Here is a 13,344-nt window from a genome sequence, read left to right on the forward strand (position 1 = left end):
CTGAAGGCCTCGCCGGCCGCGGAGCGCAGCGCGCCGCCTTGACCCCCAGAGGGCGGCCGTGCTCCGTGTGGCGGGAAGGCGCTCCGCCCTGCTGCCCGCTCCGGAGCCGCCGCCTCACGCTGTGCCATGGAAGCCGTTTCGCTTCTGTGCGGCCTGTTTCCATCCGGTCTTGTATGCCGTGAGAGCAGGACGTGAGGTGATGCCTACATCTCAACCTATCTGAATTATACGAGGATAACTGTGGCTAGATCCCTCGCTTCCATCTGTTTTTTAAAGCTCGTGAAAGGTGAGGTAGCATCTCGCCAGGGCATAACCCGGTTGTCAGGAATTTAATAGGCAGGTAACGTTGTTGTACTCGGTGTCCGATGCAGGAAGATCTCAGGGGCTGCGCCTTGCTGTGGGGTGATCCCCGTGTTAGTGCCGTGCTAATGAGGCAATTAGCCCGTGGGAGCTAATTGCAGGTGGGAGCTGGAGGAGCCTGTGTGTAATTCCTGGAAACCCCAGAATAAATTCCACTTGCACGCTATGGGCAAGGCCATCATCAGGGCCTGATTACGCAGGGTGTGGGCGCAGAGCAGCCCAGAAGGCAGGTCACTGCTCTGATGCGCCTTTATTTGAGAACAAAAGTAAGTAAAAATAGGAAAAAGAGTGGAAATAATGGAGTTACGTGGAAGTAATTGCAATGAGGTGACCTTTAGCCAGGCGGTTCATGGATGGTGTCACTGTTAGCCGAGACTGCAGCGGGAGACTGGATGTTTTAAAGTAAGCAGCACCACAGTCACCAAGCCAGGAATTCAGGGAGTGCAAGTACAGCAGCCAGAAGGACAGGCAGGTTCTGATTCCTCCCTGTGGAGAAATTTCCCGGCAGTGTGTGCAGCAGGTTTGGAAAGAGCAAACAAACTGCTGACTGTAGGAGGACTTGAGAGCTGAGCAGATGTTTGGGGGTTTGGTTTTTGTCGGGTTATTGGGGTTTGTTTGTTTGTTTGTTTGCTTCTTTTTTTCTAGCTCTATGTAGCTTACACATCAGGATGGAGGTGCTTTTGCTCCCAAGGACTCCAAGAGCAGCTCAGCTGCATTCTGTATGCCACCTCTATGTGCCTAATTAATGATTAATTTGTGCCTCTCGGTTACTTGCCTCACAGCTCTGCGTGTGTTTTGCCAAGAGCAGATAATAAATGGCTCTAGTAGTTCATCATGTCCTGTGTTACCGCATCTTGGCTTGCAGTAAACTGAGTCTTTGCCTCCTTTGGTCTAAGAGCTAGCATCTAAGTTCTGTGTGTGGGTTATGTGGGCAGTGATCCTTACAGGTAGAGCATCCTGAGAGTGAATGAAGTTAAGGAGAAGTGAGTGCAAAGGCTGGAGAGTAAAATGGGAGAATCTCCTGTTCATCCCAGCAGACTGGTTACTCCTGTACTGGCAAGCAATCCATAATTACTGTTTTTTTTTTCCCCTTTCTTTCCTCCTCAGTTCAGCCCTTATTAACAACACTGTAAAACACATGTAACAGGCTTAAATATATACTTACTCCTACGTGGACAGCAAGTACTAAAGGCTCATGCCTGCAGTGGACAGTCTGCCTTTGGCTTCAGTTAGAACAGGAGCTGGCTTAAAATAAGTGGGAAACTAATTTGTCTCTGTACTCTCTAAAATTGAGCCAGCCCAAGGAAGGGCTGAAACACAGGCAACACACATGTGGTAGGGAGAAGCAATTTTTGCTTTTGTTTGTCATGTGAGTAATCCCAAAGGGAGAGACTCTATTCCCCCAGGCTGTTAGTCAGGGCCCTGTCAGATAATGCATCCGCACAGTCTCCGAAGTCATAGGTTTGGGAGGGGGGAAGCTCTTTCCCTTTTACGGGATAGCCTGCTTTTTGCTAGCGGGGAAGTAGAAGCGTTTGGAAAAAGATGAAAGCAAAGGCACGATGAAGCTGCAGGAATGAAGCAGTTTTTCCATTTTCCTCTGGCCTCGCAGGGCACTGGGGAGGTGTGGGGGTGGCTGCTGCCTCAGCAGGCGCTCTGCGTGGGCGCAGCTGGGAGAGCCTTCCAGCGAGGTCCATCTATCCATCCATCCACAGCGAGCTCCCGCACTCCCACCACCCTGCCTTAGACGTGCTGCATCCGCCCACCGGTACCCTCTGGGTTAGACAGGACCCTGGGCAAACACCCTCCTACGTCTTTCTTCCCTGCTGCCGCAAGCAATCTGTCACTCCTCCCCTCAAACCACCCACCACCCACGCACAGAACCATAACTGCAAGGAACACCCTCTCTCCTTCCCCCTTCGCTCCCCACCGGTCTGTTTTTCTCAGCAGATGAAAAATTCCTGGAGATCTGGCGGTCGCCCCCGTGTTTGGCTTTTGAGTCCCAAGGGGTTGGATACCTTTTAGGCTCACAGCACGGCGAGCTCTGTTTGCAGATGTATTGCTATAGTTTTTCATTTGCGTGTAATTACACATGTGCAGGTGGGCAGGGGCTGCTTGCCTCCCACTGCCATGATGTGCTTTCCTTCCTTCCACTCCCTCTCCCGGCCTCCCACGCATCCAGCGATGAGAAACGATGCAGAAGACTGACCGGCCACCAGCCCGCCCACCTGAGGAGGAGGAGCAGCAGCAGCAGTACATTTCTCTCTCTGCTTTTTAAACACGGTTAAAAAGAGCTGCAGTGTGGGTGGAAATAGCTGTAGGGAGAGTGTGTGGGAATGGGGCCGGAGGAAAGCGAATTTTCTGATGGTAGGACAGCACCTTCCAGTAGACTAGGAAAAGAAACACTCAAGGATCACTTGCTGCTGGGAGTGTCTTTAGGCACACAATTAGTTGTTAGGGTTGAGTTTCCCGGGACTGGAAAGAATGAAATGCTGTTCATTTCTCCCTGGTAGTCAAAGCGGCAGCCAGCACTCCGCGCTCAGGGGAGGTTGCCTACAAGCCTTCAAGAGGTTGCGTAGCGAGGGATATTTGTGCTGCATCCAGTTGTGTCATCCTGTCTCTTGCTCTGCTCCTGCTTTATGTGCCTTATTTTCTAAGAGTCAGAGCTGCTGCTCTGTAGGAACAGAAAAAAACCATCTGGTTTTCACAGCATGGACCTGTATTTCCTAATAGCACCACTGCTGGAACTCTTGAAATAGCAGCATCCCAGAATACCAGTTAATTCACTATTTACTCTAAGTTTGTGCTCTGATAAGAAATGAAGTTCAGGTTTATTTATGTTAACGGGATGTTATTTGAGATACTTTGCTTGTATTACATGAAAACAGCAGTGGAACTAGTATAGGAAAACAGAAAACAGTGGCATAGAGTGCAAAGTGGTAGTGCTGTTTCTTAAGCAATATCTCTGATAGAACTGAGAGTACACAATGGCTTTCAGCTTCTGACTCAGCCTAGCCCACCTGTCTAGAAAGGTAGGTTATCCAATGTGTAATACTGGGCCAGTTGTGCTAACCTGTGCTAGCTGTATGTGTTCTTCTCAATCCAGAACTCTGCCCGTGTGTATCGCAGGGTTTCTCACCAGAATCAGTCAGTCTTTCTCATTACCGATGCCAGTTGTTGTATCAGAATGTGGTCTGTAGATGTTCTGCTTGATACAATCACTTTCTGTGTGGAAATCCAGCATGTGCTGGACTACAAAGCCCTTTAAAAGGCACCCTACTTGGTAGACAAGACAGCAGCCTTCTGGAGCCATTCCTAAGGCTGGGGCTGCTCGCCTGTAATGCATAAGGGAACTGGGCTCCCTGACTTCAGTGCCTCCCCAACCCCAGCCCATTTTCTTTATCTGTGGAGATTTACTCTGCCTTAGGAATGGGAAGTGTAGACATGATGCTTTCCACTGGTGGGCTCAGAAACAAAACCAAGCTGTGATTAAGCCTGACGCAGATCTGCATGTGACACAACAGAAAGAGGAGCTGATGGATTTGGGTTAGCGAGATGTGGATCAACAGAGCTGTAACCTCAGTGGGACTAACTACCCCCAGCTTTTCAAAGTCTCGTTTCCAAAAGGCTTCAGTGGTTAATATTTTAACCACTTTATATCTTTCCACCGAATCTTATGTAACTGGTAATTATTATCTCCTGGAATTACATACCCACATTGAGGAGGAAATATATTCCAACTAGTGAGTTCATGTCACTTGGCTGATTTACTTTGCACAAATTCCTTCGTCAGCAGCGTTTGGAAGCAGCATTGGCACGCTTGTAATCCTATCCTGCATTTAGCATTGATTCAGTTAACTTTAAAGGTAGTGCTTTTCATACCTTTTGTATCCGTGAATGTACATCAGATTTTAAATGTAGATTATACGCTTATCTTGCCAGCTGCTGTTAGCCTGGAATTTTCCTCAGGTGATCTATTGTGGTGGAGTGATATTATTTAAGAAGTAAAAAAAAGAAACCAACATTTAGAATAGTTTCAGGCCTTTTTTAGGAGCTCAGCTTTGGCTTGTGGCTGTATCCTGGAACTGTCACGCAGCTCGGTCTTGCAGCATCTGGTGCCTGCCTTTGCCTTTTCGGGGTCGTAGGGAACCAGTCATTACCTACACATAAGAGTCTTTGATGTTGATTAGCAGTGCTTTGGCAGTCCGGGATGGATACAGAGAGCACCTCAGGGGTCTGTATTAAGAGCTGGTTGCTGCTCTAAACTCAAGTAAGCCTCTTCAGTAGGGCAGTTTGGCTGAGAACGACAGTATCTTATTACATAGATGTGCGTGTATTTAAACCTTGACGCGTTGCTCACCTGGCACCTTGCACAGGTATTAATTCTCACTTGAAGTTGTACGTTTGGCTTAGAAAATGTATTATTAAGAAGAACTGTTCAAATTTCTTTCCATTTTCTTTGATTTCTAACGCTGTTCATGAACTAATGGCTCTGAAGAGCGTGGCCTGGGGGAAGGTATCTCGCTTAATGCCACAGATGATGCAAAGAACAGAGTAGATCAGAGAAGTCAAAAATCAGGAAGAAAGTAGGTCAGGAGAATAAAGATAGGTCCTTAAGCTATTTAAAAGTAAGCATTTCTCATTCGTTACTGGAGATACACTCTGCTCTGAAGCATAATTTACAAGGCTCCATTACGACGTAATTGTGGGCAAATGGTAACTTCAGTGCAACTCAATTTAGCAGGTTCCTGTAAGTAGGTGTAATTATTAACCTCATTGAAAGAATGTGTGGCAAGTCAGAAGGGAACGCGTTTCTTGGTTCGTTTCAAAGAAACACTGTCATTTTGGATCATCAGCTTTCTGTACTGGAGCTGATGGGGGCAGTGCTTGTTTCTCGCAGCCCCGTGCACTGAGTGCTCTTCTCCAGAGGAGTGCAGCTCGGTGAAGCAAGCAGTGGCAGCCCCGGCAGGGCACAGCGTGGATCTGCTTTGTTTACAGGCAGTTAAGCAGTCATTAGTTCCTCTTCGTCATCTCAGTCTTCTTTCTGCCCCACGGTTTTCATGATGCCATTGCTTCTGTCTAGACATTCCTTCTCTCACTTGCTTTGTCTGTGACAGCAGCCTGCCCGGAATGGAGGTTCATGCTGCTAAGAGCAGTAGGTAGGAATACAGAATGATTTCAGAAATAACATGTTACACAGCGTGATTTAGTCATACTTTGACACACCTCTGTCTGCCAAGAAACAGGCAGGCGCTACCTTATAAAGCTGTTGCTGAGAGCAATTCTTCAGGCTTGGGGAGCATGAAGCTGCTTCATTGTACGGATAGCTGCAGGAGTTAGCAGCAGGGTTTGGGTCTGGGGCCTGCAAAGACATTTAAGCACGCAAATCGGTTGCCTGAATTAGAAGCTGTGCTTCTGCCTAGGGGGTGTAACCCCATGCTACAGAAGTAGCTTGGGACATAAGCTGTTAAATTTAAGACTGTTTGAAAAGTGCTTTAATTGCTATGTCTAGCCCTTAAAAAGCATCCTCTGAGCATTTTGAAACATTCACTGCTGTCCAGTTCTTTCCTTGTAGGAGACAGCTGCATTTTGAAGGTACATCTGTCTACGTTCTTAATTATAATAGCAACATATAATTTTCAGTGTTCTTTAAATAGTCGAGAGAATGAGACATTGAGAAGCAAGTCTGTAGCTGATAATGTTGCTCTTACATTTCATTACGTTACTTGGAAGTTTTAATTAAGGTACGAAAAGTAGCCAAAAGATGGCAGTAACTTCTGATTGCATGTAACCTAGAAATCTCTGTGGCTATTAACACTAATCGGCTGTTGGAGATAGCAGAGGCATTGTAGCTGTAAGTAAAGTTGCCTTGGTTCTTTGGGTGTAAGCGAGTCGCTTTGTTACTATGTGTTTCACATCTGCAAAGGGAAGAGAGTAGCCTTTATTGTTGTCATTGTAATACAAGAATTCATACAAAGCAGTGGTGCTGTCACCCACAAGACATTACCCAGCTGTTCAGAAGGAAACAGGGATGTGTCTGAGCAAAGGAGAAACTGCTGTATAAACTCGTACCTACTCAGCCTCATTGTACTAAGGAGTATTTCTCATCTGAGAATCTCCTTTATTTCTTCCAGTGAGATGCTTATCATTTAGTGGAATAAAAAGCCCAGAGTCCTTTAAGGTCCCCCAGTATGCAGTGTCAGGAGGTTCGTGGTGTATTTGCACAAGCAGTCAGCTTGGCTTCACAGTAACACATTTAATTTTGTTGGTTACTCGTAATAGGCAGTCATAACACTCGTAGGTAGCACAGTGACTCACTACAAAATGACTGCGACAGCGTGCTGTCATTTTGTCTCCACATTATAGCAGACAGAAACAGATGTCTCAGGAGTGTGCTGAGTTATTTCTTGAGGGCCAAGGGACGCGTCCTCCCTGAGAGATGCCACTTCATCTTCAGTGCCTTGAAGCTTTTTGCCAGGTATTTCAGTTACCTGTGCTATGTAATCTTCACCTTTCTGTCTGCAGATCAGCCACAGAACCCTTCACACGTCCTTCAAATACAGGATGGGAGTGGTGTCTCAGGGGAAAAGTAATAAGAAATAATAAAATCATAGCTCAGCCATATTTTGGAAGTGCTTTAGGTTGGTGAGTAGATAAAACAAAGCTCAACTCTGTGGAGATGAAAGTGTAGTTTAGTCCACCTTCCGTCTCTCTCCTTAAGTTAATTAGTGTTCAGCCTTCCAATAGTCATTTCTTCCTTTTGAGCCTTCTGTGGCTGAGCCACGTGTATTTGTTCAGCCACTGCTGCTGCACGATCGCCTCCACCCAGCTCTGAGTCCAAAGGTTCACCAGTTTCCTTTAGCTGAACAAATCTGAAGGTGGGTAAGATAAGACAGGCTCTGCAAATTGCGCTCTGTTTTAACGATATGGTTATTGCTTAAGATTCAGTGCTGTGAAAGTCAAAGATATAAAATGCATTGCAGTTGAAGTTTAATTATTGTTATTACTGCTTGAAACTATAGTTGGCGCTCGTATTATTAATTTAGGAAGTAAGGAATGTAAGGAGTAGGCAGGCAGTCATTACATCATGTAAGTTCATGTCCATACACATACTCACTTTCACCAAAGGAATTAAGTAGACAGCTTGTTTAAGAATTGTTGAGATTGACAGTGTTACTTCTGAGTGCTGTCCTCGGGGACTGTAGGCATTGGGACGGCTGCTTTGCACACATGCTTCAAAGCACGAAGGAGCTAAGGCTTTCTCTAACATCCCTCTTTGCTGATGTTGTCAATAGACAGGGCTACGGAACGCTCAAGTAATTTTGGACTGATGGTCTCCTGCTTGAGACGGAGCTGATGTCCAGAAGGAGAAGCCAGAGTGAGCCAGCAGCAGCCGTCTTCATCCATCACTCTGCATGAATGGACCTGCACTAGTAAGAAACACTACCGTTGTAAGTCAGAATGGCTTCAGAAAAATGCTTTCCTAACACAGTGCCTCTATAAACTGTTGTTTAAGACAAAGCGCAAGAGTTAGTAGCACTTGTCACATTTTGGCCTAACAAATTTAGTCCATGAAACCATTGGATGACAAAGGCGATCTGCAAAGACAGAGCCAACATTTACCTGAAATCTTTGATTTTAAGAATGCACCGTGATTCACAAAAGAGAAGGGAATATAAACTGGGGTATGAAAGGTTTAAGAATTAGTGAGTCACAGTCATTCTAATCTCTTTTAATTGTTCACCAGCCAATAGCTGTTGAAAGTGAAAAGACAAAGACCAAGCATGCTGGGTCAGGTTTAGGTCACTGTCTCCTGACATACAGCTGTCGGGAGCTGGGTAAGAACATAGGAATGTGTCTTGACTTCTGCTTTTCACCAGGGATTTCTAAAGCAAATGAAGTTTGTGTACTGTTCAGTAGTCTCCTGATGATCTCCTGTGCTCTTGTCCTGCCTCCCCTGGGATGTTTATGAACTCATAGCATCTACAGTAAGCAGTCCCACAGGTCTAATGCCTATAAGAAGAATGGCCCTGCTGTTGTTTCTAAAGACATGCCTCCTACTAGCTTCGCTTCATGTCCCCTAATCCATGAATGAGAATAAAGATAAACTGGCTTTCTCCAACTCTTGACTTTGTAAACCTGCCCTTCCCCTGCTGTGTTGCCACTGTCCTGACTGGCAATAGCTCTTCTGAGCAGAGAAGTCATTGCAGACATTTGAGCATCCTTCTCTGAATCTTGGCTACTTCTCCATATTCTTTTGGAAATTAGGAGTCTTGATCCATGTCTTGATTTCTCTATGTGGGAAAAAAAATCCATATATTGTGTTAAAATAGGATTCCATCTTACTTAGAAGTTCTTACTTCTTTCTTCCTAAGTTCTTTGTCACTGTTTTTGGGCCTTCTGGTACTAAACAGTTAACAGCACACTGAAACAATGCAACAAATCCTTAGGGAGGTAGGTTGTATATCCCCAGTTGGCTACAATGGTCCCACTCTGCAGGCAGCACACCTTTCATCAACTATTAACAGAATAGGGGGAAGAAAAGGGAGAAAGGATTTAGTCAATGATTTTAAAAGGCAGAGCTACTTGAAATTCACACCTCATGTGCTGATTTAGGAAGTTCTAAGTTACTGCATAAGAAAAAAAAAGTGAGACATGTTAATACTGTTACATAGACGGTGTTTTTCAGCTTTTGTCACCCTCTTGTGTTTCTTTCTTCCCCCACCCAACCCTTTCAAAGGCATGTCTTTGCAGTGACGCATCAATTTTCTGTCTGCTTGAGGTTTAGAAATAGCTGGGATGTTATAAATAGAACGCAATCTGCGAGAGACAAAGAGAATGGAAATATTGTAAAAGGTTGGCTGAAAATTTTAGACGTGGATTGTGATTTCAGACGTCTCTGAGAGTGGAAGCACTCAGTCTGAAATGCTTTATTGAGTGCAGCAGAAGAACCCTGCCTGTTGTGCAGCAGTGGGGAAAGGCCATGCAGAGTAAGGTAGCACTTAAGCCTGTGGAGCCGAGCACCGAGTGACACCCAGACTCACCTTGGGGAGCTCACGGCTCAGTGATGTGAGGAGAAAGCACTTTGCCCTTCCTCATTGTAGGATGAAACTCTGGAGTCAATTGCTATATTACACACACGGCAGCCACTAAATCAGAATGCACTACTTTTGCCCTATAACTTTTCTGGCACTAGTGACATTGGTAGCATTGATCAGGCTTGCTCCCGTTTTCCCCCAGAAGGCCTTAACATCTCCAAAGCGTCTTGGCACAGTCTGAACACTTGTCCTATACAGTGAGGCAGTAAAAAGGAATAATCATGAGTGGGAAACAGTTTGTTATTCTTTTGTTTCTGCTTGGTTTCTCCTGTAGTAAGATCCTTCAGATCCTGCTGATACTTCCAAGCTGACAGCGAGTACACGGAGCTGAGCTCCAGCTGCTTGTCTCTTGACCAGTTCCACCAGAGTAACTATGAGAAAGATGATGTGGTGACTGTTCTAAAGTAACTCATTCAGTGGAAGGGCCTTACCTTCCCATGGCACGTTAATGTTTTAAAGACAAGTTGCTTCCTGAAAGCAGGCTGGGTTTCAAGGGAGCGGTGTCATGTTGGCACAAGCTTTGTGTTCTCAGTCTCTGCCAAATGCAATGGCGTCTCACCAGTGCTGCACCTGGTCTGTGTCCTTGAAGTGTGTCTCCAACTGCTGTTGGTTTTTGTATGAGTTCAGGCCGATTCGCACTCTGCAGAATCAGGTTCTTTAAACCTAAATTAACATTCTGTTGAAGACTAAGCATATGTTGTTTTTCTACACTGTCAACAATTTAGTTTCCAGGTTTGGAAAAGAAACATTGCTGGGGAGGAATCCAATGAATTTATTAATGAGCTGGGTAAGTGTGGAACTATTAATATCTCCCGAGATCTTGTTGGTGTTATTTTTGTCTTCAGCTCCAGACTCTGAAATAAACAGATGTTCTGAAGCCTTCCACTGAGAGTACTACTCTATGGTAGGTCCTATTTTAAATACGTTAAGATTACCAGGATATTGTAGGCAATGGGTAAATAGCTGTGTGCAGTGCTTCTGAAACAATTACCTGAGATCTTTAGCTCAGATTGCACTGATCACACTGAAAAGAAAATTTCCAAAGCGTTTCTTATATGTAACTAAAGATTTTTGTTTCTAGTCATAAATCTGAGTGGAAAAATTGCAACATTACTTGATTCTGCAGTGTTGTCAGTGTATGTTAAAGCTCCTGTACATCATTCTGTGGCGTGACTGACAAAACAGCCTACCTGTCTTGGGCACATGCTAAGCAGATGACTGCTTCCATCTGTCTATATAGGTCCTATTTATTTCTCAGCCTATTCTGATCAGAGATACAGCTTTGAATCTCAGTGTAACTGGCATCTTTGGCAATGCCACCAGCACTGAAATACTGAGGTCCTTTGCTCTCTGCAGCGAGGACTATCATCTCAATGATTCGAGAAGGGCATCAGTATATTGCTTGTTTTCACATCTTGGGAAGGGGAAAAACTATTTGACCTTGAAACCGAATTCAACTGCTTTTATCGCTTAGGTGCTGCTTTATTTCACTGAGATGTTCAAGGAGACCAATCCATCAGTTATGCTAGTGGTCCTGAGGTGAAATAGGAAATAGAAGATGGATCTGCTTCTTGCAGGAAAAGGTCAGAGCGACTGGCTAACACTTGACTCCCTTTTGTATTGTGTCGTTACTGGTCCTATTTACAGTCAGGCAAATTCAGCTCTAGAGAGAGCTGGATATGAGGCCTCTGAAGTCAGTGGTGAGCCTCATCCTGAGTCTGATGCCACGGCACCAAAGGTAGTTTTCCTGTTTGTGCCACTTAAGTGGTTTTCATCACAAATGACATTTGCACATACTGAGTAAAAGTGTGTGCTTTGCTGATGCACTGAAAAGCTCTGGCCAGCTGAGCCTCCCTCCGTACTGACAGGCCCATGCAGAACCCACTGCAGATTGTCATAGCTAAGTGGCACGAGCCTCCCTGGCTCCTGCAAGGAACATAGCAAGGGCAGCAGCGCTTTGTTCACTCCACAGTCTGTAGCAGCGAGGCTCATGACAGGATCAAGGTCACAATATTTTTAGCACGTTTTCAATGCCATTAATGTTAGCAACATGTAAACAATTTGCTCTGCAGACAGCAAGATCTAATGAAGCTTGATTTCCTGTGGGTTTATACATTTCAGTTTTACACCCGCTACCTTTCCTCCACCATTTAGAAGCCTCAGATGCTCTTTCTGTTTCACGCAAGTTCCCCCTCTGCTCCCCCCATTCTCCACAGCTGCTGTCAGCTCCTGCTTGGGCAAGAACAACAAGTCTCTGGCCAAGGGGAGTCCATCGAGGAGTTCAAGTTGTGGGCTTTCCTCCCACAGAGTGCACTCTTGCCTTTCTTTCCTTGCCAACTGCTGGTGTTCACACAACCTTGAAGGAATTTAATATTTGCAAGGCCGCTGCCACGCATTGAATTTGATACTTGTCAGTGGGTTCAAACGTTCATGAGGTGAGGAAAGGTTGACTGCTCTATAGGCAGAGACTATGCAAACAGAAATATGGCTTTGAGAGTGGGAAAGGCTCCTGCAGTATAAGGAAGCACATATGTTTCTGCAGCTGGCGTTTGCTTTTGTGCATTACTTTGCCTTCTGATTGTTAATGCGTGCAGTACATCCAAAGGCGTTAGAGGAAAATCCAGAGGAAGGGGATCCCCTGCTTCCCTGCCAAACCAGACAGGCCACGGCGATGGCAGCTCCTCATCTTACCAGCTGTGAATGCGCTGTGCTCAATTACCATCAGCAGTGCTGGTAGCTGTGTGTGATTTGCTGATTCACTCCAGGACTATTTCTCAGTTCTTCTGTCAGCGTTTCTCTTTGCTCATAATGTGTACTGGTAATGGAGCTGCTGGCTGCCTCTGAAACAGGAGGGAAGGCCTGTTAGAAATGAAAGCTGTTCCGTTGTCTCCAGCATGCTCTGGAACGAGTCCGAGCAGAACAGCTCTCACCTTCAGCTTCTCTTTCTCATCTGACTGCTGTAATTTACCTTTGTTTTTTCTTCTTTTTTTGGCCCACAGTTTAAAGCTGCTGAAGGACAGCTGAAGATTTGGTGTCAACTGGAAGTTCCTGCTCTCCAAGTACAGCCCTACTTCATGAAAGAAACCAGCTGACAAGCTTTACTATAAGGTGATGGTAACCACTTAGTGGCAGCTATTCTCACTGTGATGGGGCACGGGGGCTGAAATGTTTATAACGTAAGATCAACTGGTAACCAAAAGTCCACACAGAAATGCACAGCAATTCCTCCTGTTTCATTGCGAAGGTGTGGGCTCATAATGCAGAGCCTATAGATGGCCTGTATTGGCCATAAAGCACTGTTGGGTTAAAGCACTGTTTCTGAATACTCCAATGTCCAGTATTTCTTTATCGGTATTTGCTATAGAAGAACTTGGGCTGGCTGCTGTTGCTTTCATTCTGTAGCACATTTCTAAATGGTATTTCATGGTGTTGTGGAGCTTGACCAAGAGGTCTCTTGGGCACAACTAAGATCATCTTCTAACTAATTTCAGCCCAGATGAGTTCAGTTCTACAGTGATTTTACAGGAGTGAGTTTTTTAATGGGCAAGTATGTATTTTATGCGATTAAAAGCTGCATTTCCTCTTCTCTGAGCTCTCTTTGGCTGGAAATGCATAGGCTTTCGAGAAATGTTAGGTGCACTTTAGTGCAATGCAGCAGTTTGCCCATTTCTGCTAATCCTCATTTTTATAGGTGACGGAACAGAGCAAGGACTCTCTGAGCAAGTGTCGTCATTTCCAACGGGCCTCAGTGCAGAGCTTGGCACAGCCCCGCTGACAGCCATACCCACGCCGACCGCTCGCACTCAGCTCCGCTCGCGCGTCCCCCGACGCTCCCCGGGCCGGAGGCGGTGCCGACCGGCTCCTCCCTCCCGCAGCGCCCCTGCGCGCC

The 13,344-nt window shown here is 45.6% G+C and overlaps 1 long non-coding RNA gene across 4 annotated transcripts; it reads left to right on the forward strand.

Annotated features, from left to right (window-relative positions):
- The first annotated feature begins 69 nt into the window (after positions 1-69).
- On the forward strand, positions 70-13,284 carry LOC140254752 (uncharacterized). 4 transcript variants are annotated; one of them, XR_011904302.1, is made up of 6 exons: positions 70-196; positions 7,653-7,808; positions 10,181-10,242; positions 10,930-11,038; positions 12,455-12,563; positions 13,147-13,284. It is a non-coding gene; the product is annotated as an uncharacterized lncRNA (long non-coding RNA). The 4 variants fall into 4 exon arrangements; XR_011904301.1 differs by lacking the exon at positions 10,181-10,242 and adding an exon at positions 10,301-10,359; XR_011904303.1 differs by lacking the exon at positions 10,181-10,242 and adding an exon at positions 10,301-10,359 and having other exon boundaries at positions 188-286.
- The last annotated feature ends 60 nt before the right edge of the window (positions 13,285-13,344 follow it).

Source organism: Excalfactoria chinensis, chromosome 7 (genome assembly GCF_039878825.1).
Source record: "Excalfactoria chinensis isolate bCotChi1 chromosome 7, bCotChi1.hap2, whole genome shotgun sequence".
NCBI lineage: Eukaryota > Metazoa > Chordata > Aves > Galliformes > Phasianidae > Excalfactoria > Excalfactoria chinensis.